Source organism: Papilio polytes, unplaced genomic scaffold (genome assembly GCF_000836215.1).
Source record: "Papilio polytes unplaced genomic scaffold, Ppol_1.0 DF823991.1, whole genome shotgun sequence".
Classification (NCBI taxonomy): Eukaryota; Metazoa; Arthropoda; class Insecta; order Lepidoptera; family Papilionidae; genus Papilio; species Papilio polytes.
Window position 1 is genome coordinate 206,341 of NW_013525213.1, and position 25,863 is coordinate 232,203.

General features: G+C 34.8%; 1 non-coding gene across 1 annotated transcript; it reads right to left on the bottom strand.

The window, feature by feature from the left end:
- Window positions 1–18,053: 18,053 nt before the first annotated feature.
- Trnas-cga lies at window positions 18,054–18,135 on the bottom strand. The gene has a single exon. It is a non-coding gene; the product is annotated as a tRNA-Ser (tRNA).
- Between the last annotated feature and the right edge of the window lie 7,728 nt (window positions 18,136–25,863).

The following is a 25,863-nucleotide window of genomic DNA, read 5'->3' on the forward strand; positions in this document are numbered from 1 at the left end:
TATCCGTATTAAAATATTATAAAACGCTCGTTTAAGTTGTTATTCAAGTAACGTAAGTGAGAAGCTAAGCGCGGCAAAGTTGCGAGGCGCAGCTCTTAGTTCATAACAACGGATGGTATTAATTTCACTTCTTGAACTAAAGTGTTTTTAATTGTACACTTGCCTCCAGTGTAAAGTGAAACGAGAAAGTGTTAAAGTGCACTTTGATAACATATTAAATCACATAACAATAAACTTGTAAAACTTAGAAAAAAAATTATCTGAATTATTGAAGTCTATAGGCATACATTTTCTCTAATATTCTTTACAACACACAATCACTTGTATTTCTTGTTAATTCCAAAAACCCCAGGGAAGAAAAGACAAAAATAATTTTCTTAATTAAGTTCATAACATTAGACGTACTTGATTAGTACAATACATTTTACTTAGTTAAGTAAACCGAGCTGACGTTAATAGCAATTACTTGTAAGTCTGCTTTTATATAAGAACATAACATTATGAGTATTTTCGTGCGAGACTAACATAAAACAGAGATTTCTCTGGTGATTTGTTTTTATTTTTAAACAAAAAGTAAATTTTTCTGTCATTTTTAAATACATTATTTCTTAACTAACGTAATTCAAACGATACGTACGATACGTATAAGCGATCCTTTTAAAAAAAAACATTTTTTCACGTCAAGACTTGACAAAAAAATGACATCGATCCATTGGTACATAACTATTATTACTGTAGTTTGCTTTAGAATTTCGTTTTACAATTGTCGGAGACAAAGCTATGAACAACAGTTTAGTGCATCATTGTCTAAGCTGGACTTTGATAAGTTTGCGAGCCGTCGCCCGGCGCCCCCCGCCCGGTGCCCCCCGCCCGGCGCCCCCGGGGACTCGGCTGCCCCAATTAACTGCCTTTACGACTGCATTTAAAGCACTAAATGCTGTAGCTCTAATTTACCCATTTTCTATTTATGTTATTCTTTTCAAATGTCTCTTTTAATTTTACTTACTTAAATTATCAATTTTTATTTAATTTCCTGTTTTGATGTTAGTCTAATGGATAGAACTCTTTGAAAGTTAAAATATTCTGCACTTTTCGTGTCTTGAAGGAATTGCAGCAGGTCACTAGTGAGCTAGAGAACAGATTTAAAGCAGCTTTGCAGGAACTCTTCGAACTCATGAATATTCATACAAACTACTTCGGAACTGCGCTAACAACGGCGACTTTATTTTAAATCGTCATCGGTTTTCGATGTAGGTTAAACTTCTACATAATTTTGTAGTTCAACTATATACTAGCGATAAGAGGAATCTTTTTTATTTATAAAAGTTGAATCAGGTGTTAAACCAATAGTAAATATCAAATTGATAATAATTATTTGTTAGCACTGAAATTGTAATATTATAATTGCAAATTATAATAATTTAAACAACCAATTCATATTAATTAATTACAGTAAAACGTTAATTAATGTAAAATAAAACATTTCATTAAAATCAAACATAATTCAATTTCAGTTGATTATAAATGCAAAAATAAAAATGAAATCTGTTTTATTTAAATATCCAGTGTTAATGAATTCAAGTTGACAATATATAAGGGAATATTTTCACATGTGTGGATATCGATACTAATATTATAAAGAGGAAATATTTGTATTTTTGTATGTATTGAAATAACTCAAAAACTACTAAGCCGATTACAATAATGCTTTCAACATTAAAAAGCTATAGTATTTAATAATAAGTTAATTAAAAAGCTACGTTACCAGTGAGTAACGTAGGCTATGTTTTTATTATTTTTCAATTTCACGCAGACAAAGCCGTGAACAACCGGTAGCTTTCGAATATGAAGTAAAATTAATTAGATTAATGTGTCCAAAAGACATTTAATACTGAATTCATACTTACTAAACATAAACATAGATTCTCACAAAAATTCTATAATAGCATTGAAATTAAAAATAAACTTTATTTCATTAGCACATAAACTTGAAACTTGTGTGATGTTTATTAGCAGTTTATCAGTTGAAGTGAATGTGAACTAGCACAGAGCAATGAAGAGGACAGAGCGGTCACTCGGAGTAACAAACGGCCGCGCGCCCCTAACCTCCCCTACTGCAGCCACTAAAACAATTAGAGGGACGTTCACGTATTTTGACTCTAACTTACAATTTATAGACCAAATTACAGTCTACAACAAGCACACTTTGATATGTCATTTTGCATTACGTTCCAAACATTTATTTTACATGAAAGAATTGATTTAAATCAAAGCGGATAATACTATTATATCTACGTATGCGAAAGGCAGTAAAGTAAATTCAAAAATCAATAGGTAGAAGGATTCCCGAAGCCGTGACATAGAAAACAGGTCGCTAGAAACTTGAAAGAATATCACATCTCAAAAATATACTTCTGTTAGGACGTTATAAGTTTAGTATTGTGTTGTAAGTAACGGATGTCACTTATGCTACCGCTGTGCAGTATTAAGCAACATTTTCTCGTCGTATCGTAACATGGCATTTTACACTGTCAATTACAGCAGACACGGCCAGTGTTTATAGTTCACTTGAGAGCGGCGGCGATCCGTTCCCTCCACAAGGTTATAAGAAAAATTACACCTATTTCTCCTCCGTTTAGATAAATCGCGGAAATCCTAAGATTCTGTTTTGTGTAATATTTTAAACCCGCTACCAGAAGCGAAACGAATTTTTTATTCACAAGTAAGCTTTTGAAGTATTGTAGACGTTGTAAAAATGTTACACCAAAAAAAGAATTGAATATAGGTTTTAACAGCGACTACGTCCGCTTAACTTAAAAAAATAAAACTTACAAGTAGATTTCATACGAGTTCTTCAAGACTATTTCCATCTGTGACAAATTTCATTTAGCATATCTGGAGCACATAGTAACTATCTGGATGTCCATACATAGTAACAAACATATTTTTTTTAACTTGTTAATTAACAGGCTTAACATAATGTCATTTATAAAATATAAATCAAGAGTATCCATTGCAATATCCAGCTTTAAATTAAAAAGATAAAACTACAAAATGTTGTACGTTGAGGTCGGCAAGTTCCCGTTGTGCGCCAATACAATATGATTTGGCTCGGAGCAAACCCGTTCACAATCTTTATCTTTCTGGTACATTTAGCAACGGCTCAGCCAAATTTTCACAACCGCAACCGCAAATTAGACAACGTTAACTTATTTTAGCACAAAAGCGAAGGCTTTTGTTTGCTTATAAGACTTAATCCCTTGATATTAAAAATACTAGCTGGTTCATATGCAATATAAAAATGTGAAATCTTCATATTAAAAATGGTAGTATGAAAAATGACTCTTTCTAACATATTAGCTGATACATACAATTATTTTGCTTATTTTTCTAGATGATCTAAATACGGGATGCTTTATAAAATTTATTTAACTAGGTATTTAATACAGCTACCGCTAAATGTACACAGAATGCACAAAGAATTTAAATCAAGCCGAGTTTAATTTATTTGTTGATTCAACGGAAACATTTTAGAAGAATGCCCTAATTAAATTTTCAATGCCTCCTGCCCGCTGCCGCCGCGCCGCCGCCGCCGCGACCACGCTTTGTTCAAAAATAATCAGAAAAATGTAGCAACATTCATAATAATATAAATATAAATATTTTTTCTTTGACGAATTTCACATAGAAACAATTATAAAATTACTTAAAACGGAAATAAAAAACTAGCTTTTGTACGTAATATAAAGGAGCCATGAAATAAATTGCAATGTCACAAGTCCATATAACCTCAATCAAAACCGATCACACGATATCGCTCGCAAAAGTAATTCTCTGGTATGGTACGTTCGCCGCGGGAGTCGTGCTGCGCCGTTATGACACCAGCCATATTATGACACGCTCTATATGCCACACATACGTGGCATTACAACACTCTGTATGCCGCTCCACATGCATTCGCACTTACATTTTTAATCTGTCGAATTTATAGTCTGTGGCTCCCTACGCTCAGCTGCGGCAATTTGAAAACAATACCAAAGGAGCTCGAGAGAAGTCGTTCTTAGGAACTGTTATGTTTTTATTACGTATGCGAAAATTCAATTTCGCGCGCCGGGAAATCGTTAAGAGATAGCAGCACACAAACAAGTGTTCTTTGTCGATACTTTGGGAATTCAATTTCAATCTAGCACATGTAAATGAGGGGCTGCTTGTATACTTATTGTACGAACAAGTAAATTGAATACTAAACAGGGACCCTGTACCTTGTAAAGCACACGATAACGTTATAATAATATTCCTATCATATTATGTGTTTTGCAAGCAAAATAATAATATAAAAGTTTGTTTTTGTTTGTAAAAAGACCGGTTCAAATGTTCTTTTAAATGTGCATCATATCCTCATGGAAGAAGACGCGGAGACAACTAAGCTATATGATGAAGATATTCGATTTATTTTAAGTAAAATTAAGCTTAAAGAAGCGTGTTATATATTCATAGATAGCCAACTCCTAAACAGAATTTATAACTTGATCCAGCTTAGTATAATAAAGTAAGAGTAACGCGGCACGGTCTACTGTAAAGTTAGATAAGCAGTTTGCATTGCGCCCCGCCTCGCCCCGCGCCGCACCCCGCCGCACCCCGCGCCCCCCGCCGCCCCGCAACTACTCTCACACTCAATATTTGAACTACTTAATAGCCCGCCTTAGGGCAGTTTATTCTAAGTAAACCAAAGTAGCAACCAAACTCGAAATCAAAGACTTTGATATAAATCGTTTAAACCATAAGCCTCGATTAAGCCAGTCGGTGCAAAACCTGTTTATTACACTGCTAAATCATTCGTTAATTAAAATGAATTTCGAAAAGGTTTCCATTGTTTCTAGTAATTGTTTTTCATAAATATGAACCGTTTAGATTTGCTATTTCTTTTTCCGAAGCTCGCTCAACGCTGGCAGATAGTTGAAATTAATTTCGCTTTAAATAGCGTGAAATAATTCGCGCGGCAGGAGACGGGAGGCAGGAGGCAGGCGAGCGCAGCAATTAATTCAGAATACCGGCCGCACCCACTCTGTCTTAATAACTCAATGCTTTACCGAACACAATGGAATATGCATAAAAGAATTTCAATTTTATTGCCGCTCATGATTTTTTATCTACATGTTAAAGGATTTGATTTTTTTAATAACTTCAATTAATACGCAACTACGCTTTTCAGTGGAAATGGAGCTAATAATACGTTTTGTGTGGCTTCTTCAAGCAAGTGATCTTTTATGACCAACACTGAATTTAAATTAGAAGGTATTTAAATTAGAACGTAATTTAAAACGTTTCGTTTCACGCTAAAGCTCTAAAAACTGTAAAAGCAAGGAGGTACTTGTTGCTCAATATCAATAGGTCGACTTGGTCTTTGAAGGCTTTAGCGACAGACAGTCGGGTTGAACTATCAATGTCATATTTAAATAGTTATTCAAAGTAAGAATTTTATCCAGAGTATATTTCAAAATAAAATTTAAATGATGTTTACGCCGTGAAATACAGGTAATTACGTAAACCAAGCAACTTCAATTTTGTCAAAGTTCGGTATCGTTTCGAGCCTCCGATCAGTGCCGGCTTCGCAAAGATTATCTTTTCCCCGCCACTTTGCTAAAGTAAACATCCAAACAAAAGTTACAAACTTTGTTTTATCACCTTTAACTACGTCTTTGTCTGAAATGTTTTACTTTCAAGATCCACTTAAAAACTGTAGATTACGATCACAAATTGATATTTAAATTATCAAATTAATAAAAATCAAACACTTGATTAATTCCAAATTAAAAGCTATTTGTTAACGAAAGGCGTTAAATCCAGTCAACTGAAAAAGGAATTCGGGTAAAAACCATTAAATTTAATGAGACACTTTTGTCAAATTTTCTTTAGAAATCGCTCCGTAGTCATTTCTAACGGCAATTATTTCAACCGCGCCGCGGCCGCTCGGGACAGCCGTTTGACTAATTTGGAATCGTTTTTAATTGGAATCCTATTTTGCTAGACCGGGGCAAATTCCAGATCATTTTTTTTTTTACTTTATTCGAGACTATATGCTTTTTTTGGATATTGAACGCTCTTATTTAAAGAATTACGCATTAGTTTATTTAACCGTAACCATGTTCATTCATAATCTTTCCCAAAACGTAAATCTACGGAACCACAAAGCACTTAACACTAAAGACAACCGAAGAGACATTGTTTATGAATAAAACAATTTATCCAGCCAATAACCGAATAGAAGCGATGGTTTTCGGTCAACTATCGGCGGGGATCGGGCGGGTAACTGCCTGCAGCTAGTCCCGCCGCCTCCGCTCGCACCGAAATAATCGTTAAGCCATGTCGAGGTTGCACTCGCCTCCAAATGGACGGTTCGGGTAACGGTTCAAACTGTTGAAAATGCAATAGATTTAATCTTAATGATTCGCTCGCCATCCACGATCTGTTGTAAGCGTCCTTGGCTTCGTTGTTTTAGATTTTCGAATATTGGTTTTTCAATTTCTTTTTTATAGAACATATTCCGAATCGTAGTTTGTCTTAATTTAATTGTAAATGTTATTCCTTTATGCACGTTCCTTAGACAACCTTACTTTCGAACATCTTATGTATCGTATGCAGAAACTTAATTGAATACATAATGAAGTGGGATCCTATAGTTGTGTAAGTTAGTCGACAGCTTTAAGAAGGTCAGTTCGACGCTAAGCTGTCCCCAGCGCCTCGGCCCGGCTAGCTCCGTGCAACTTTAATTGACTTAACAAAGTTCCGGATTCGACGCAGACTGCAAACTTGTCACTTGTCATTGCAAGTCACTGCAATTAATGAAAACTTTTTAATCAAGTTGAAAAGATTTTTGTACATCGAAAATTTTTATATTTGTATGATTATCATTGTTTAGTTTTACCGTATTTTTTCCGACTGTCAGCTTAGAAAAATCACAGTGTTTTATGATCTTTAGCCAGATGACGAGCTGTAGAATGCGGGCAATAACTGGGTCAGTTCTACGCGTACATACATACATGACTTGTTCGCGATGTTTTAATGAATATAATTGAGAGAAGCAGCTGACGGCTTATTTTACTTACAGATGTTAATTAAAACGGCAAATTTGAGGCGCTACTAATGAGAGTATTGTTGACTCCTCTTATTTACTCTAATGAATTGTGTTCTCGAGTTCCTTCTACCCTTGTTTCAGGCCTGGACCCGTGTTATTGAGGCAAATGAAAAAGAAATCTTTTTCATATTCAAAGTATTCACTAATTATGCTAACGAATTTTCATTTGAAAATACTAGAATTATTTATGCTTTAATGTATTTTTTTTTTGGTTCGCATTATTTTAAATAATTATTATATTAAAATGTTTATAACTTTTTCTTTCTGATATAACGTTGGTTGATGGTAAAAAACAACCACAGTCAATTTTATTGTAACATTCTTCTCCAAACTACTCTGACATTACATTAAAATTACGAGAATGGATACTGCCGCAGCTGTTAGTATACGGTTTTTTTGGCTATATTAAGGTAAAAATATCCAAAACAGTTACAAAATGATATCCTGCGTACGGAACTGTGATAACGTCTCCCTCTTCACCCCGCACGAAGCCCCCCGCGCTTCTACAACTTTACGAATTAGATAAGAATTAACGCGATACGTCGCGGGCATGCTAACGACATGCACGCCACCCCCCAACCCTCCCGCACCAAGCACAATCTCCGCCTACATGTACTTTATGATAGAATGTGAACAGAATCTTCGCATAACTTAAAGACGTCGTACCTCATAGAGTTTGGAAGAAAAAATAAAGACTGATTTTATTCAATATTAATTCCTAAATCTATTCCAATCTCAGGATTAACTTCACCAGAAGCTTTGCCACAAGAAAGTTAGAAGCGACCGCCACGCGGCAATTTCTCGACGCCTAGTTTTAGAATTTAATTACCGATTAGGGTTTTGTTGGGTACGAAGTCAGCGAGTTTTCAGGTGGTTCCGAACACTGACTAACTTAGCGTCCGACTGCGTCCGGACCCCTAATAGCTAACCCCGATAAGTTTCCTACGACGATGCAGTTTTTATTAAGATCTCCTTTTAGAATACCTCATTGATTTTTCTGTTTATGTCCTATACAAGCCTAAACAAGTTTCTTCTTAGTAATATTATAAATGCGAAAGTTTAGATGGATGGATGTTAGAGTTTCTAGCTTAAACTGCTGAACGGATCTCGATGAAATTTGGCATAGATCTGGAACACAGTCTAGAAAAACACATAGGCTTACTAAGTTTACGCGCGAACAGATTCGCGGGTGAAAGCTAGTTTTATATAATTGTCTTGATACCACATAACATAGTATATAGTTAACGATGTCTAGTTATGTAAGTTAGAGTAGGGCAGTCATCAAAGCGCTACAAATTGTACGTTCTAATTAAGTAGCGACCTTTGTGATTGCTCCCCTCGGTGCGATCTCATGCGATCTCGGTGTGCAGCCTTAATTGACTTGGCCAAGACTTGGATCATTTTGCGTATTGAACCGTCCTCAAGACATGACGCAATAACATTATTCATGACTAACACATGAGGTGATAGTTTACTTGATTGCAATCAGATTCAGATAACGCATGCGATGGCGAATGTTTGTTCGGATAGCACTAGCTAATCATTGTGATGGAGTTGTACTAATCGGCTCAGCTTAACACCTTAGTCATCTACAACAAACTTTAACTTTCATAGTAGTGACCACATTTTCCTCTTTATTTTAATATCTATGGTATTTTGTCCACGTACCTCTATTTCAAATCCGTAAACATAATTCCTTTTCCTTTTAATAGTATGATGGGATTAGTTAAAATTTTCTCTTCTATTGCATAAGTTTTGTTAAAACTTGTACAATACAAATGCACCGAAATAAAATATATTATCATAGGAAATAAAGTAATCTCATAGGAAGTATAAAATGCTTACTAAGTTCAGTTCAAGTCCGTTCATAATATTTTATCGGCTACAATATTCTATTTAAAGGAATGTAAGAGAATTTTATTTCAGTTTCCGGAAGTCCGAGGCTGTATCAATTGTTCTCAGCGATGTTTAGGAGCTTTTATAGCTTTTACAGCTTTCTCGGTGAATATATCTAACAATTTATACACTCACTTCAAAGTTGTTACACATCTGATATTGAAACATTTAAAATCATCTATAAATTATTAAATTAGAAGAAGTTGGGACATGAGATAAAACTTCATGCAAACTTAGTAAAGAATTGCAACTTTTCTCCCAAAAGCCTATGCATAATGTAAATGTAGGAATCCTCATGGGGTTTACTTCTTAGAGTTCACAAAAACAACAAAACATCTTTCTTTACAGCATACTACAAAGTACAATGTAAGTGCAACTCACCAGTACTTTACCATCAACAACCAATTTCATTGAGAGAGGAACAAAGAGCACCTGCGATGCCACTTAAAGCCTGTACTCGTATAACTTTATGTTACAACTTTATGCGTCGCAAGGCATTGCAGTGCGGCATTGCCTGGCAGCGACAGCGGCCGTGTGTAGAGGATTTACATTGTTACATACCACTTATTTTTTCGATAAAAATCAATTACTTATCAAGTTATATGGAGTGGCATTTGTTTAAAGTTTAAAGATAATAGAGTAGGCAACTTATACAATCTATATTGTAATTTATAATTTATCATGAGAAAGGCTGAATTTTAATCAAAGTAATAAATAATAGAAATAATACTGAATTTAATTATTCTGTGAAATTTGTCAAAATCATCTGTACGCAGAACTTGTAGAGTTAATTAAAGTTGTAGACAGAGGTCGCTGCAGTGCAGACGGCCAACTCAAGATCACCTCTTGATGTCAAGAGATGTACTCGTACTTAGTAAAACTAGCTCATTTATTTGAAAACAATATTTCGATTACATTACATATTCCAAGCCGTGTACGGACAAAGTTTGCTGAAATTAACACTAAATTATTAGATGAAATATGGTTAGTTAATCCTTAAAAAAAAAGAAATAAATCAATTCGTACAAAATAACGATCCATTCAGAAAGTGTTCTTCCATCCGAAAAAAGGTCGAACCCAAACACCGTCAAATGTCCTGGAAAGATAAAGAACAAAAAGGGCAAGAAGGAATGTTAAAGTCAATTTCATAACAGTATTAAGTAGCCGGATTTTCCTGCAGACTTTGATAATAACATATTTGACAAAATATCTACGAGTGTGTCTGTAAAGGATCTGCAAATATATCTCTAAAACATAACACGTTACCAACACATCGATAGAAACGGTTAAACTAAAGTACACTAAAACAAATTTAAATATTACTTCTCTATATGATTTTGGACTTAACATTAGTACCATTTTAAAGCTTTCATTTTCACTTTCAAATTCAATTCTAACTAATTACTAAAATTAACAGATGATTAAACTCAAGTCCCTCTAATCGTTACTTAGTCTATTGAATCCAATCAAGCAAAAAGAAATTCTGTCAAGAGTCATTAAATTTAATGAGACTCTTCTGTCAGATTCACCGTCTCTGTCGCACGCAGCCATTTTAACGAGAATCGTTTTAGCTCCGCCGTTCCCCGTTTCACTATTTCGTTATCCGATTTAATTGGAATTGGAGTCGAAAACTAATTCCGTTTCGTACCTTTTACTAGTTTTATTTACATTCAATATAAAAAAAATAATTACATCGCACTACACGACAATCACAAAAAACCTTGTTGGTTAACATATTTGTCTCCAAGCGCACTAAAAAACGTGCAAAGGGTATACAAAATACAACACAAACAAAAACTTTAAAGTTTGCAAGTTTATTGCACACCAAGGTCAAAGCTGAAAGTTCTGCATAGTTGTGTCGCCCATAAATCTTTACTTTGGTCGTTTACTGAGGGTGACGATAGACGTCCCGCGGGACTCGCTTCTAAAGTAAGACCGCAATGTATCTATTTTTTACGAACATAATACACGAAGGAAATAAAAAACGCATATAAATTGCTTTCTTAAAAGTTGTTAAGAATTTTTATAAGGTGTGTTGTAACGATTTGTGTGGATGATTTCTTAGCCTCTTGATACACGACTTTTAAATTTAATGTACGGTTATAACAAGAGGGCGAAATAATGATGAATGGTGGGAGCGGGCCGCGGGTGAGGGCTACAAACCGCCCTCGATCTTCCTAAATGCCGCTCGTAAACCATTCCGGATAGCAACTTAACGTCCCCAAATTTCAGTTCGCACAGCTTTAATAAACGGATTTAATGACATTAAATGCTGGTCTAGTTTTATAGCGGCACGAATGAACAAAGATAACTATCAAAACTATTTTAATGTCTTTTTTAATTACTTGTAATTGGATAGTATAAATGAAAATGTAGAGCTGTGTGTGAATGAAAATTTAAAATGTGTCCAATAATATGAGAAATATCTTTAATGTAACGTTGCATTGAATCTGTTAAATTTTCCTTTCATAAAGCTTTTCTTGTTGCTCTGCTGTTTGTAAGTTGATGTAATTTAAGTTACTCGAAGGAAAGAATGAAAACAATTTGAAAGTGAATAAACACTTAGGAGGCGGATTCTCGTTTGTTAATTCACTCCACTCAAACGTAAAGTGCAACACTACACTCTTGAGAATGTTGGCAACTTGATGCATTGGCGAATAAATTAAGCCGGGGCGCGTTTAACTTGCAAACGTGGCCCTGACTGCAGGCTGCTCCGCTACACAGCTTAGGTCAATCGATTATAAACTTTGAATTACACACTTATGTAAGTACATATTTATTTTATAAGTTTCGTGAAAATATAAAAATTAAAGACTTTGACTGAGGTTTAGGCGAAAATACATGTGAAATAATTGTGTTTAAGAGCAGCTCTTTCCTAATATCCTTGAATAAAAAAAATACTATTTTTCACGTTAATACGCGATCTCTTTTATTTTATTTTACGTGGAAACAACAAAATCCTAGGGCGGTGACTAGGGCGTAGCCCAATTTAAAATCCATTAGCGATTTAAAATATCGTCCCGTTCTTTGGGGATCGTCTCCGGGAGATTAGCGTCCCGCAGCACGCCCCGCTGCTCCCCCGCGCCCCCCGCCACCCCTCCCGTGCCGCAAACTTTATGTCCAAGCCAAAGATTAACACTGCGCGAACACTGAATCTCAATGAACCTCAACTCGAAACTCCTCCTTGCTGTTTCCGCGGTAAAGTTTATTTTGTTACATAAATACATATACGATATGTAACTAATTGGAAGCAATAACTACACGTTTTTAAAACACTATCTTTATTATATTGTTCTGACAGTGAACAACAATTCTCACACTGACAAACTACTAAAATGCTCGCTACTAAAATACTTCTGTCCCAATTGGTCAGGAATACTGCAACGTAAGTAATGTTACTTATTTCACTTCAAGCTGGTCACTTTAACAGGTTTAACATCAACAGTATACATTAAATATTGACAAAGTCCTTGGACTCTTTGAAAGTTGATTAATAAATTATTTTTGTACGCAGACGAATTCACTGGTTCGGAATTTGCCGCAAAATGTTTAAATAAGAAGCTAATTAAGGAAATTGCGACTCCGGAGATCTTTAAATTTAATTCCTTTGATGGATTATTAGAAGGGTTTTAAATAGACGGCATTAATTAAATGTTTGAGGAATTCCGACTTATGATGGCCCAAATAGAACTTTTGAATTCTTCGTGATTTAATTTATAGCGTATTTGATAAAAATAAGGCCATCACAAAGTAATGTCTGAAATACACAGTTATAAAAGTAAAAATAAATACAACCTCTATCTACACTTAATAACAACAATACATATAGTTATAATTATGAAAGGGAATGAAATAAAAATGGATCGTTGGTATCATGTCACGATTTTCTTTAATAGGCTTTTTACAACTTATAAGAGAGGAAAACGTTTCTTATGTTTGTTAAGAATTTAACAATCTAAAGGTAACTATCAGCTCTTAAACTTATATCGCTTTAACCACTCTGCTGAGTTACGTTACAACTCAGCAACATGTAAGCAGATGCGAAGATCGGAACCCTATCTTGAGACATTAACAATGCATGACCACTCTGGAATTCAAACCTTTCTGGGACACCTCTTTAACATTTGATGTCTAAGCCTTTGACGACCTCTAAGTAAATTTTAAACCAAACCTTTTATATGTTAATACTAAACGACTTAATACGTTTACTTGTTTCTTTTATTTGCAGTTTAAAAAAAGAGTAAATAATTAAAAAGGTCTCCTAAATACCGTCCTTTAATATGAGTACATTATTAGTATTAGAACTAAGCGATATTATAGCTAAGTAAAATGCAAAGTAACAAACTCACACCATAAGCATTACAAAGAACGACTGTCAGGTGGTATCTACGCTGCTACGCCGGTGCTACGCGCTACGCCGTAACCTTTTATGTTCCCTAACTACTTACTGTTTAACGACGCATTTGGTTTATATTTTCTAAGGTTTTCTTTCATGGAAGTATTTAAATTAAATAAACACTTTAGTCTCATTAAAATTGTACAATATTTTTTTTAACAATTTCAACAGTTTTGTACTCTTTAAACAAATAGAATAAAAGTAGAAAGTACTATAACATGAAATAAGCGAGCGAGGCAAGCCGCAACAGCAGATTGGATTTATGAAATTACAGTTTGTAAATGCCTCATCCGATTGTAATGTCCGGTTCAAAAGCAATTCAGGCGGCATTCGGTCCGCTAAAGTGTCCATAATCCCCGGCGAGCCGACACGACGGCCGACACGCCGCTGCCTGTAGCCGCCTGTACCTGGATAGTTCAAATAATGTCCGTCGCTTACACAAATTGGCCTTACTATATCACAAATTCTACTTAAAAGCAAATAAGATGTAACATTTATTTGTTACCTACGAACGTATTATAAAACTTTTTTCTTTATTACTTTTAATATTTATTCAAATTCAAGATGTAATAATATCAATCTTAAAGCATTAAATTTTTTTCTAAGAAAAAAAAACTGAATTATGTAACAAACAAAATAAAATACGTTTCTAGTAATACAAAGTGTAAAACAAGTAAATAATATTAGCGTCGTCTCCGGGCTCGTAACAAAAGCGTTTTTCATATAAAACGGAGGCGACTGCGTCTCAAGTGAACTATAAACGGATGCTACTCCCTGCAATTGACACTGCGCTGTAAATACCCACCGGAGCGGAAAATGTTAGTCTTCCGCTGCAACTGGAAAACTAAATATGTAGTACTATTGTTCCCGTATTACGATAGCTCAGTAGTTAAACACGATGGTAAGATACGAATCAAAACTAAATTGTACTTAGTTTTTTTTACCTTTTACTGTATATTTCAACTACTGTCATAGTTTAAGCTTACATCTTCTTCATAATAACTTATTTATTTCGTGTAACAGATATAACACGTATAATATTTAGATTAATTTAGAATGGAATGTTTTAATCTTGTCTATTGGAATATTATATGAAGATTTTACTCTTGTAGCGCGATCGCAAAGAAAGCAAAATAAACATTTGCCCTGAAAATAAACCCCCGACGGGTCCGAAACTTTAGATCATATGCCGTTCTTAATTAGTTTCTAATGACAAGAGGATTTAACCAATTTAATTTCTCTTTACATTGCAACACTTAAAAATATCCATATATCAATTTGTAAACAGTTAAGAAACTAAAGGAAAGAAAAGTCGTTCAGTGGAACTGTTATGTTTTCACTTGGTATTAGAGAATCCAATTTTATTCCAAGTGTCGTTAGGGCGGAGCAATTTGGAAACAAATACCAATACTTTAGACAGGTTATTTGAATAACAAAACGAATGTCGCTTAAAATGCTTTGTTGGGCTGACTACTCTATTCACACGAACTGAGAGAAACACAGTATTTGCTCTCAGTGAAATCGTCTAACGTATAGTGTATACACGATCTTATTATGGGTTACATAGAAAATTTCCCTTCGTCAAACATAAACACCTGAAGTTGTAGTTATTCGCAAGGACTCATGCAAGTTTAATGTCGCCAAACAGGATTCCGCCGCAGATGCCCTCCACTTACATTAGGGTGGGCAGTAAAGTGCGGAATGAGGGTTGCGGCCATGTCCCTTCTGAAGCCGTTTGCCACCAATGCATTTTAACCCTAACTTAATACAATACTTAATTCAAAGTTTTCTCAAAGTTTATTTGTTATGTATAGGCTACTTCTTTTCCGTTTAAATTAGTACTTGAGAATTCAGATATAACTATTGTTTATTATTCTTACCGTTACTATCACATTTAAAAATAAAAGTAAATATCGAAAAGTGAAGCCGATATAAAGATTTTTTAAGAAACTAGTCATGTTTTATCAATGTTCTGAAAATGAAACAAATAATACACTTTCACGACTAAATATGAACAGACGCGAAGTGTAGGCGTGTCTGTGGGTTCACAGCTGTGCTCCGCTGCACCTGTAATTAATTGTCGAGGAGCGGCAGGCAGCGCCGAGTGCGCAAGGTTGTATGTCGCAGTCATTAACATACACGCCGACACTAGCATCAAAGTTACTGCGAGGATTAAAAGCTCATTTTGGAATAGAACAGAACATAATAATCGAACATTTTTTTCTAAAAGCAATGTATACAGGTACAGGTAAAATAAAGTAAAAGGTTATGTATGAATTTATGCGCTTTAAAGGGCATAAGTTGCCCATAAGTAAATAACAAGAACTGTGTTGTTATTTATATCTATCTTATATCGCACTTTTTAACATGAAAATTGAGGAAAGGTAGGCTATTGTAATGGTATTAGAGAAAATTTATTCATTTTCATTTAATGTTAAAATTTTTTTCATTATTCGATTAAATTATTATTATTCTTACATAAGTTCTGCGCCAACAAAGAACACGGTTTAGTAAAACGTTACAAGAGAATTAATTAAGACGAGATTTAAGTGGGCAAATAACATATTCATTAAGACAGTTTGAGATTCTGTCGTTTAAAATTATTTACCTTTTGGCAAAATCCCGGTCGTCCCGCAGCGAATCGAGTTAATTAAATCCTTATGAATATATGATTTAGTACTTTAGTCAGACCTCTTAATAAATCTATCCCGCTTAATCTTGTCAGCTAATTATATATTCCATTTGGAGGCGAACTTAAATTTGATATACACAAGTAAATTAGGCGGCGTTATCATATTCAAAACTGTAGGGAGCGATAGAGTGCAACGTGCCCTATGGAGAAACAGAATCAGGATTCTTCTGTGACATAAAGCCACGCATTTGTAGCAATGGGCCTACTGTAATTCAAATTAAATGTACTTTAAAAATCGTTAATAGATCATTAGTGTTTTACATTACCGAATGTATTACTTTTTTCGCTTATTTAAGCTTCAAAATATCGTTATTAATAAGAATTACTTATAATATTAAAAACTATAAGTGCTCGCGCACACCTTTGACTAAACTATCGCACAACTGTTTAGTCGCTCTTTGATTCCTATGAACTTATATAGAGGTGCGCACACTACTCGATTTTTACTTGTGCAACTAAAGAGTTGAATTGGCTGCGAAACAATCGAAAATTGCACAAGAGTTGTGCGAAAGTTTAGTAAAAACTGTGTGCCTGCACTACGTATTCTATCATCACACGTATGACATACGCATTACATTAAATGTATACGAGCAAGCATTGAATACGCGAGCGACTCTTTCTGCATTTAAAATTGTTTCATTATCGCGCTTGTACAGTTTGCAAAATAACGAGTGGTAGAGTGAAGCGTACACAGGCATTGTTGCGCTCACGGCCCACTCGACACGCATTGTGGCCGCACACGGGCGCATGGGGGCACGCGGGGTACACGAGCGTATACAGGGGGACACGGAGGCACAGAGAACTTCATGGGGACTCACTCAACATGTATATTGGCAACGCGTATTAATACTGAAAAATCATGAAAGCAACGCAGTTCCACTCCTGAAATCATATGTATTTACCTACCGACAAAGTACATTGTTATGAAATAAGAAAGAGATTCAAGAAAGAGTTACCAAGGTTAACATGATAAAGCATTGTAAAATAAGTTGCACTCCAGGTTTATCTTGAACAAGTGAGTAATCTCTTTATGAGCTCGAGGCAGTTAATGAGCACACTAGCGCCACAGTTACAGTCCTACAAGTGTAGCGGACTGAGATAAAATTAAAAAGTAACAAGAGAAAGCAGTGGCTCACAGCTGCCGAGCGTCGGTGTGAACTCATAAATTTAATTGTTGCGCACCAACTCGTTTATACTAAATTTTATATATTTTCCACATCGAAATGTCTTTCACACCTGCTCACCTATGAATCAAGTCTTCACTGGATAACTGTAACTAAATTAGTACGCCTCGAGCTCTGAATGCATTCTAAAATTGAGTTCGGATTTTATTTAGTTGAAAGCTATTTTGAAACTATTTGAAACGGAAGTAGAATTTACGCCTCCTTATTACATTCAAAAAGTAGTTACGTGCAGGCAAAAAAGAATCTTTTAGCTTTGCATTTAAGATTAAATTTTCATTTTTAATTAATTTGACTTAAATTATTTGTACTTCATTTTCGACTTGAAGTATTTTCGTTAATTGCTGCAATTCGTTAAGTCTCTCAAGTCCATGCTGCGTGCAGGACTTTGCTAAGTCAACTAAAGTTGCACAGAGGGCGCGCCTGTCGTCGGCCGGGGACAATTTAAGAGATCACTGCTTTATCGGGGTTCTCTGTGTTTGCACAATTAAATAAAACTTTATAATTAATTACATAATTGGAAATGTGAATGAACTTTTTCAAAGGGTATAAATTTATATTTTTTGGAATTCTGGAAACATTGTACTCGTAAGTAATTGTAAAATAAAACTCTAAAACAGATTCAGAAATCTGTTTCCAAAGTTTAATCATCTTAAAAAAAAACCTCAGTTTTACTTTTCAATTCTTCTTTAATGTACATTATGAACATTAAAAAAAATCTGTAAATATTAAATTTAATCTGCAAAAAAGTCCCGCAGCCGGTAGGATTCGAACCTACGCTCCCAGAGGGAATCTGATTTCGAGTCAGACGCCTTAACCACTCGGCCACGACTGCTGCATTACACAAAATGAATATTATAGAATAGTTGCATCTCCAGGAAGTGTTGAAAAAGTTTAAAAACATGTGTGAGAAAACATTAAATTACAAAAGATATGTTTCTTTCTTTTTAATGTCCTTATGTTTTGATATGATCTGTGGTCATAAATCGTTGTTAAACAAAAAGTTTAGACTTAAATACATATAACTAAAACTGAAGATCCGCGTCCTCGTATAATTAGTCAGAGCTGTTCCAGCGTGCAGTACGCTCTGTCCCCGTCACGCAGCGAGCTAACAAACGAAGATTGATCACGTGACCTTAAGCCCTTCTCTTCTGCATAAAGTGCATCATTTTTCTGCAGCGTTGGTATTTATAACTTATATGTTTTCACTGTTAAATATATATATGAATAATAAATATAGGCCACAACCGAGAGAGGATGGCAGAGACTTTAATCTTATATTACGGATATCCATAACACCAGAATGAACCCCAGTTACCTTACCGCCCTTTGACATAAAGATACACTCGCTAGCGACTAATATCCACAAACACATTAAGTATAGAAAATTGTCCCAAAGTTTAATTACCTTAAACATTAAGCGAAGCAACGCCTTTGTTGCTTTGCAAATAAATGAGCGGCCTACACAAATAGCCATAGTTTGGCCATTCTATTATTACTTCATTACGCCCGAGGAAATAGGGTATAATTAGGTATTGTTTACGTTAATGATTAGCAGCGCCCTAAAGGTAATATCATGTCTAATTGCTACACCTGCTATATTTCCATGACTTCATGGAAATATATGAAATCGCAAAAAAGGTTATGTATCACATAACATGTACGTTGTAATATAACCAACCTTGTGAAGTGTATGTTGTACATTACACAACCCTTTAAAATTTTAATTATTTAAACCCTTTTTTAAAACATTTCAATATTACAGTTACATTATTAACGGTCTTATCTACCTTGCCCTGTTTTTATTTATCAACATTACAAAGTTTGAAGCGATCTTTTCCTCGCTAATCTTACCTTGTTCAAGTCGGCCTTATCTTTTCAACCCCTCGTTTCTTTACCTGCTTGTACAACATGACAGTAACCTGCTCAATTAATTTAACTTAACTGACTGCCTTTATTCGTCACAAACTTTCCATGCTTGTGATTACGCTTTTAATAAAACCGTCATGTTTTCATTCAACTTTTAATTTTTGGACAATCTTAAGAAAGTCTTGCTTTCCTTCAGGCTACAGGAAAATATTGTTCTGATTTTATTTTTATTATAAAAGTTTTTTTATAATACCTTGTAAAGATAAATGTTTTTATTAGGTAATTTACATACATCTTTCCAAATCGAAATTAAACGAAACACTAAATTTATCGTAGCATTCCGTAGCATCTCGTAGCTGAATTCATTTGCTACGAAATTAAATTAAATTAACTATCTTTGTTCAGGAGTAAAGGAAGTACTCTGGAAGACGAGCCATTGATGTCGGGAGCAGTTGCCTATTCTTCTGACTAATTTGACATCCTTTCATTCAGTTGATGTAGCACCGTTCACTGAATATCAGACAGAAATATAATTTACATAAATATCTATATTATTATATAACATAAAAATAAAATACAATTTTATAGCAATGATTGTTACGTCACATCGCGTAACAAAGTATTCCATTTTTTCTTTGTATTATAGTTAATATTCATTGAAAACCTGAACAAAATTAACTTTAAATTGTTCTTCTCATATGCAAAAAGTACAAAAAGCAATCCTCGTATTCGGCTGAATCGCGATACATTAAATATTCATAGAGATTAAGTTAAAATACTCCACGCAGAGAGCCGCCCCCTCCCCCGCCGCCGTCGCCCCTCGGCCCCACTGCCCCGCACAGAACAGGCGAGGTGTAGAGCCCAACGAACCACAAATCCCGGCTTTAGATAATTAGTTGAGTTCCCTTTTGATTAACTTTTCACGCTCATATTCATAAAGAATAACTCGTGAGCCGGATTTTCGGATTATCATAAATGTCACTTTGATTTCTAACGCTCCGAAGTCACGCCATATTTTATTGGTGTGTCTGTTTGCCTTCGTAATGTTAATATAAGTATTTTGAAGAATTTCTTACCCTAAAAACTCCTCCCGTAATGTACACAGATTATTAAATTGCAATAAAGGTAATTCTTAAAAAAATACTATTTTACAATTGTATGACTGAATTATATGACCAGAGCGACGATCAACAGAGTTATCCGTTTTATATTTAACGTCATTTACGAGTATTGTTGATTGCGAATATTTGCACATTAAAATTTCCGAGTCGTTTAATCGCAAAGTCAATGCGTGCCATTAATTTGTCATTGCGAATTGCGCAATTCATTACTTTTAATATACGATGGTTTCGTCGACGAAACGTAATAAAACGAGATGGATTTATTTCCGAGTTCCCTCGTAAATCATATGCTGCATATAATTAAAACGAACCGAATGAACGCTTCGTAACTTTGGATTTATTTTTAAGATAATGAATAATCCAAATCCATAGCTAAACTAACGATAATGATTAGAAAGAGAAGAGATTTTGCCTCATAATAACACCGATTCAATTAACAATTTGGTTAAATAAAAACAAACACTTACAGAAATAAAAGCAATATTAACAATCTCTGAAATAGAAAACTATCAGTGATAAGCTTTGATTATAAGTTTTGATAAAAGATTGCTGTGAAACCGCTCATTAAAAATTCATGAGCTTTTTAGCTAAGTTACGAGCTCCTTTATCATAAAGAACTTCAACAAAGATATTAAAACGTGACAAGATAGTAAGAAATATGCTTAATACAGTCATGTTGATGCGTCAACAAAACACTCGCTAATAAGCTATTATCTTAAAACGTGCCGGCACATTACGCGGGAGGCTTTCGCGCTATACATAGAGTACTCAAGACGGCCACGCGCATAATGTCACAACAGCATTTATTGAATTTATACGTCTTAATAGATTCTTGGCACACATTCTGATAGGCTTACGTCACATCCGGATACAAAAGTATACGTAACGACTTAATGCATATACTTATTAACTAAAGTAGTAACTCGATGTAGTAAAGTGAATTAATGACTTACAGAACAAAACCAAATAAACTCCTTTTACCCAAACATTTTATTTAATCTTCATGGAATGAAAAACAAAAATTCAATACAAATAAAATCTGTCACGTAAAATAATTACAAAGCTGTTTTCTTAAGATATTTGTCAAATAAATGAAAAGCTTCCAGATCTGTTAGCGGACACGTTCAATATTGCTTTAGAAGATATTCTATTGGATTCTAGAAAGAAATGTTAACATTGTAGAAAACAATTGCGTTTTCAAAGTAAGCAGTAATCAAGTCCCTTTCGTATAAGAAATTATTAAGTAGAAATACTGTTCAGACACCCGTTGTAAACAGATATAAATGAAGAGCACATATTTCTTCACAATCTAAGTGTATCAATATATGAAAACATATTTATTTTTTTAAAAGCCTTATCATCATAGAAGAGAAAACTAGAACCGTCTCATAACTGAACAATAGACTATAAAAATAATGTAAGGTTGTGTGCACATTGCACACTATAGGTGTTAATAAATAGCGAACGTTACAGTGTAGCGGCTCGATTTAGCAGATAACTTTAACGTCTTAATATCATTTGCATTTAGCGCAGCACCCGTGTGGGAGCAAGGGTTAGGCCTGCTACACACTACAGTGTTTTTATTTTAATATAGGGTTGCAAACGAGCAAGTGGCCACCTAAATCCGCAATTGCAGATGCGTTGCCTACCCTTAATTGACGGAGGACGAGACGCACATATAGAGGACATTTGCCCTTTCTATGCGTCTCCTTCACCGTCAAAACCACTGTTCCTTTTAAAAAAGGGCGGAAAGGGTAAGGGACTAAAATTAGGCCCCCGGCACCACACTCATCAGACTGTAGGCGGAATAGCTTCCACTCCACGCCTGTTTTCTGTGTAGTCGTGGTATTACACTGGGTGAGCCGGCCGTTCGTGCCATTTCATTTCAATACTCAAAAACAATAATAACATAACTTTGCAATGTCTTGTAGATCGAATTCTTAATTATAGCACCTTGTGTTTTCTCTTTACTTATTTTATTGTTAACAGTGATGTGTAGCGCGCCTTATTTTATCGATGAAGGGGAAAAGTCTTCCTCTAATAAGGAATATTGGCGCCTGAAAGCGCTTACGTGAACACAAGCGCCACGAGAACGTGATATGTTTTAATATTGCTGCCTAGCTGCTACGCGGCTACGATGCTACGATGCTACGCTGCCACACCGAGGCTGCATGTGAAATGGCTGAATATTATTTTCATAATGCCTTTAACTTATTTCTATTATACTTGTTCATTGTTACCTAACTCTATGGTTCTTGGTAAAGTACGATTGAATTCACTGAATACTTTCTTTTTAATACTGACATAACAATTGATATCGATTATTTAGATGTGCACTAACCTCCCATTTTAATAGAAGAAAATGTTCTAGCTTATCAGATAGAACAATTAATAATAGTATTGAATGTTAGGATACGTTAGGCTAACTCAGTCATAGAATCTATTTAAATAATCGCACAATACCAATTATATATTCATCGTAACAAAACATAAATTAGTTGTGAACGCTAATGCGGAGATGTACAATGAATGAAAACAAGCTAAACATATTCATTGTCGCGAGCACAAAGCGCTTTTTGTGCTGACATTGCGGAGGCAGTTGTACGGCCGCGGCCAGTTAGTGTTACATTAAAGTTATTGCTAAATGTATTCCGAGTCCATAAACCACATGAATAATTCAGGTCTGACCGCCGCGGCTCCGGCGGCTTCCAACTAATGCTATCAAAATGTTAACTGATTTTACACTGAACACTTTCTAGCCTTGCTCTCAACAAACGTTTATTCCCAAACAATTTTTTTTTTAAATATGAAACTTATTGACATTACGTCACCGTTAAATGATTTAGAAAGATTTTGTGGTACCAATGTTGTTTACAATAACTTAAGTTCGTTGCTTAAATGTTCAGTAGGGCTGCGATAATCAAACCGAAGCGATGCCTTCCGCTCTATTTACTGAATGAATAATATTGTATTTAAATGATGACGTGACGTCACAACAGCGGAGGCTGCGCACTCGACTTCCGCCCAATAATCACTTCCTTCGTTCCAGAACACAGCCTACAGCGGTTAGCCTATACTGGTTATGATATTTATTTATGGTTTTGAGAGATCGGGAATATAAAAATTGACATTTCTAATAAGTAAATTCAAAACCTTTTCTTTAGTTTCTTTTTCTGTATTATACTAACAGCTACGTCTAATAGATAAAAGGAAATGAAAAAAAAAACTTCCATTAATAAATTCTATTCGTTTGAAATAACGAGCGCTCGATTAAATTTAAGGCGGAGACACTTTACAAGAAACCGCTAAGTAAGCCGGGAGTTTTGTATTTGTTACAGTACGACTTCGAGAAATAACTCAGCTGGAGGAAAAGGATTTTCTTAGTTATAATTAATCTTAATTACGACTTAAAGCTGAGACACGCCTTTCCCCGATCCAACGAATGAGTTTCTTAAAAGAGCTCTACAGTTGAATTTAAGTATACACCGACCTTATAGACTTGATATTTGCGAAATTGATCTTTGAATGGTTTTTTCTCCTTACAACTATTGTATGATTGTTAGATCGACAACCATCTTAAAAACTTAATTTTGTTTACTTCTACATTAATTACTTAGTATGTTTTATGCTATTGCTAGCGAAGTACAAGAAAATGTAAATGATAAAGTTTGGATTTTTTTTTTATATTGCAGCGTAATTCTTAAATATTTCTGACCTCCACGTAGATTGCAATCTTTATCGGAGGTGTGAAAAGTTCGTTTAGGACGTTGGAGGAAAGGATCGGGTTTATCTTGATTTGCGTGATCGCTCGGTGCAGAGCGAGGGAGAGCGAGGCAGAGCGGGCCAGAGCGAGGCATAGCGCGGCAGATTGGGGCGACATGTTTGTATGCATGAGCGTGATGCACTCCATTACCATACAAAACGTGTCACACTTTGGAATCCCGCCCCGGTCCTTGATGCAACGACCTTCCAATGACCTTACCTAAAGCCACCGGTAAAACGTTCCGCTGACGCAACCGAATAACGTTCACTATTAACATATTTTGCCAAAGAAAATATTTGAACATTGTCTAATGTCATCAACGAAAATAATGAATTTGGTTCTTCTTTTTGAATGTAATGTAACATTTGTGGCTAAGTTCAAATAGCTTTTTTTGTTTAATCATAAAAGCAACAGATTTCCACTTTGCCCGTGCCCACGCTAATCCGGCAAAGGCGAAAATTGTTGAATTATTTATGAGTCCTCAATGTACGCGTAAACAATACACAACAAGCGGGCACACAGGATCCCTTGCCAAATGTAATGGTAGTGTCAAATGTCTGGATAAGTAGAAAACCATTTCTATAAAATAAAAAGCTTCAAAAAGTTTAAATCTTCCAATACTTTGCGTCTATACATTTAGTGTGTTCAATGTATACATTTTTTGTGGCATGCTTCAACTGTGCTCTTTTAAGATAGAAGAAAATATAGCCTAGATTGTATTAGTCTTAAAAAAAATACAGAAGAAACAATCTGAACTTTGCTCTATTTCAGTAGACTATGCCCTCTTTTAATACGATACGAACCCACCACCACCCATGGCCCCACCGACCCTCGGGTCATACGGGCCGAATCGCGAATACGATAATAAAATTACTGAATTATAATCGATCACTGAAGCCAAGACATAGAACAAAGACTATCTTATAGAACGAATTTATTTCAAACAATAGCCGTTTTGTCTAAACTTTAAACGAAACTACAAAACAATCACCAGAATGTTAAATAGAAATTTGTAACTATTAAATTTGAAGTAAGTTGAAATTGATAGAAATAGGATAATAGGATACGTTCGTATCGAATAACAATATTGATTTTGTACAATCCCCTAAAGCTCTCCTACACATTTCTTAATTCACTAATAATAGTATCAAAACTTTAAAACAAATCAAATTCATTTTCACTTGTTGAAAACAATGATTTTAGGCTTACAAGCGTTAAATCTTTAAACGGCAGCTCAAAGAACTAACACTAGATTATTTACATTACAAAGAACAGTGCTACAATTTATCTTAAACTCAAATATTTTCTTCTTCAGACAGTTTTCAGCATAAATATACTAAAAGCGTTATTCCAAAGTGGATTTTTATTCAGAGAGCGCTCTTTGAACCCTTAACAATTTAAAGTGACAGGTTAATCTTTTTCGGACGAGTCAGCCGCTTAGATCGGGTAAACATTTTTACTGAAAAGCCCAAAGGCCCAAGAAAAGTAGCACTCTCGGCCTAGATTATAACGTTAGATAATGGCCCATAACATTATATAAAAAACACATATGTATCTAAGTAGTAGTACCATTATTATTCAAAAGATTAGATAAATCTCTTGTACATTAGGCTTAACAAATACCATGATGCTTTTATCTTACAATTGCCAAATACCCACTTTTCTTTATAAATCGTGTCAAACTTAAATCTTTATTTTCAACAATGTGGATTGCATTTATTAGATACTAGCGATCCGCCCCAGCTTCTGCCAACAAAGAATATACATCTCATATCTTTTCTGTCATATCTTTTCCCTAGTTCTTCAGTCA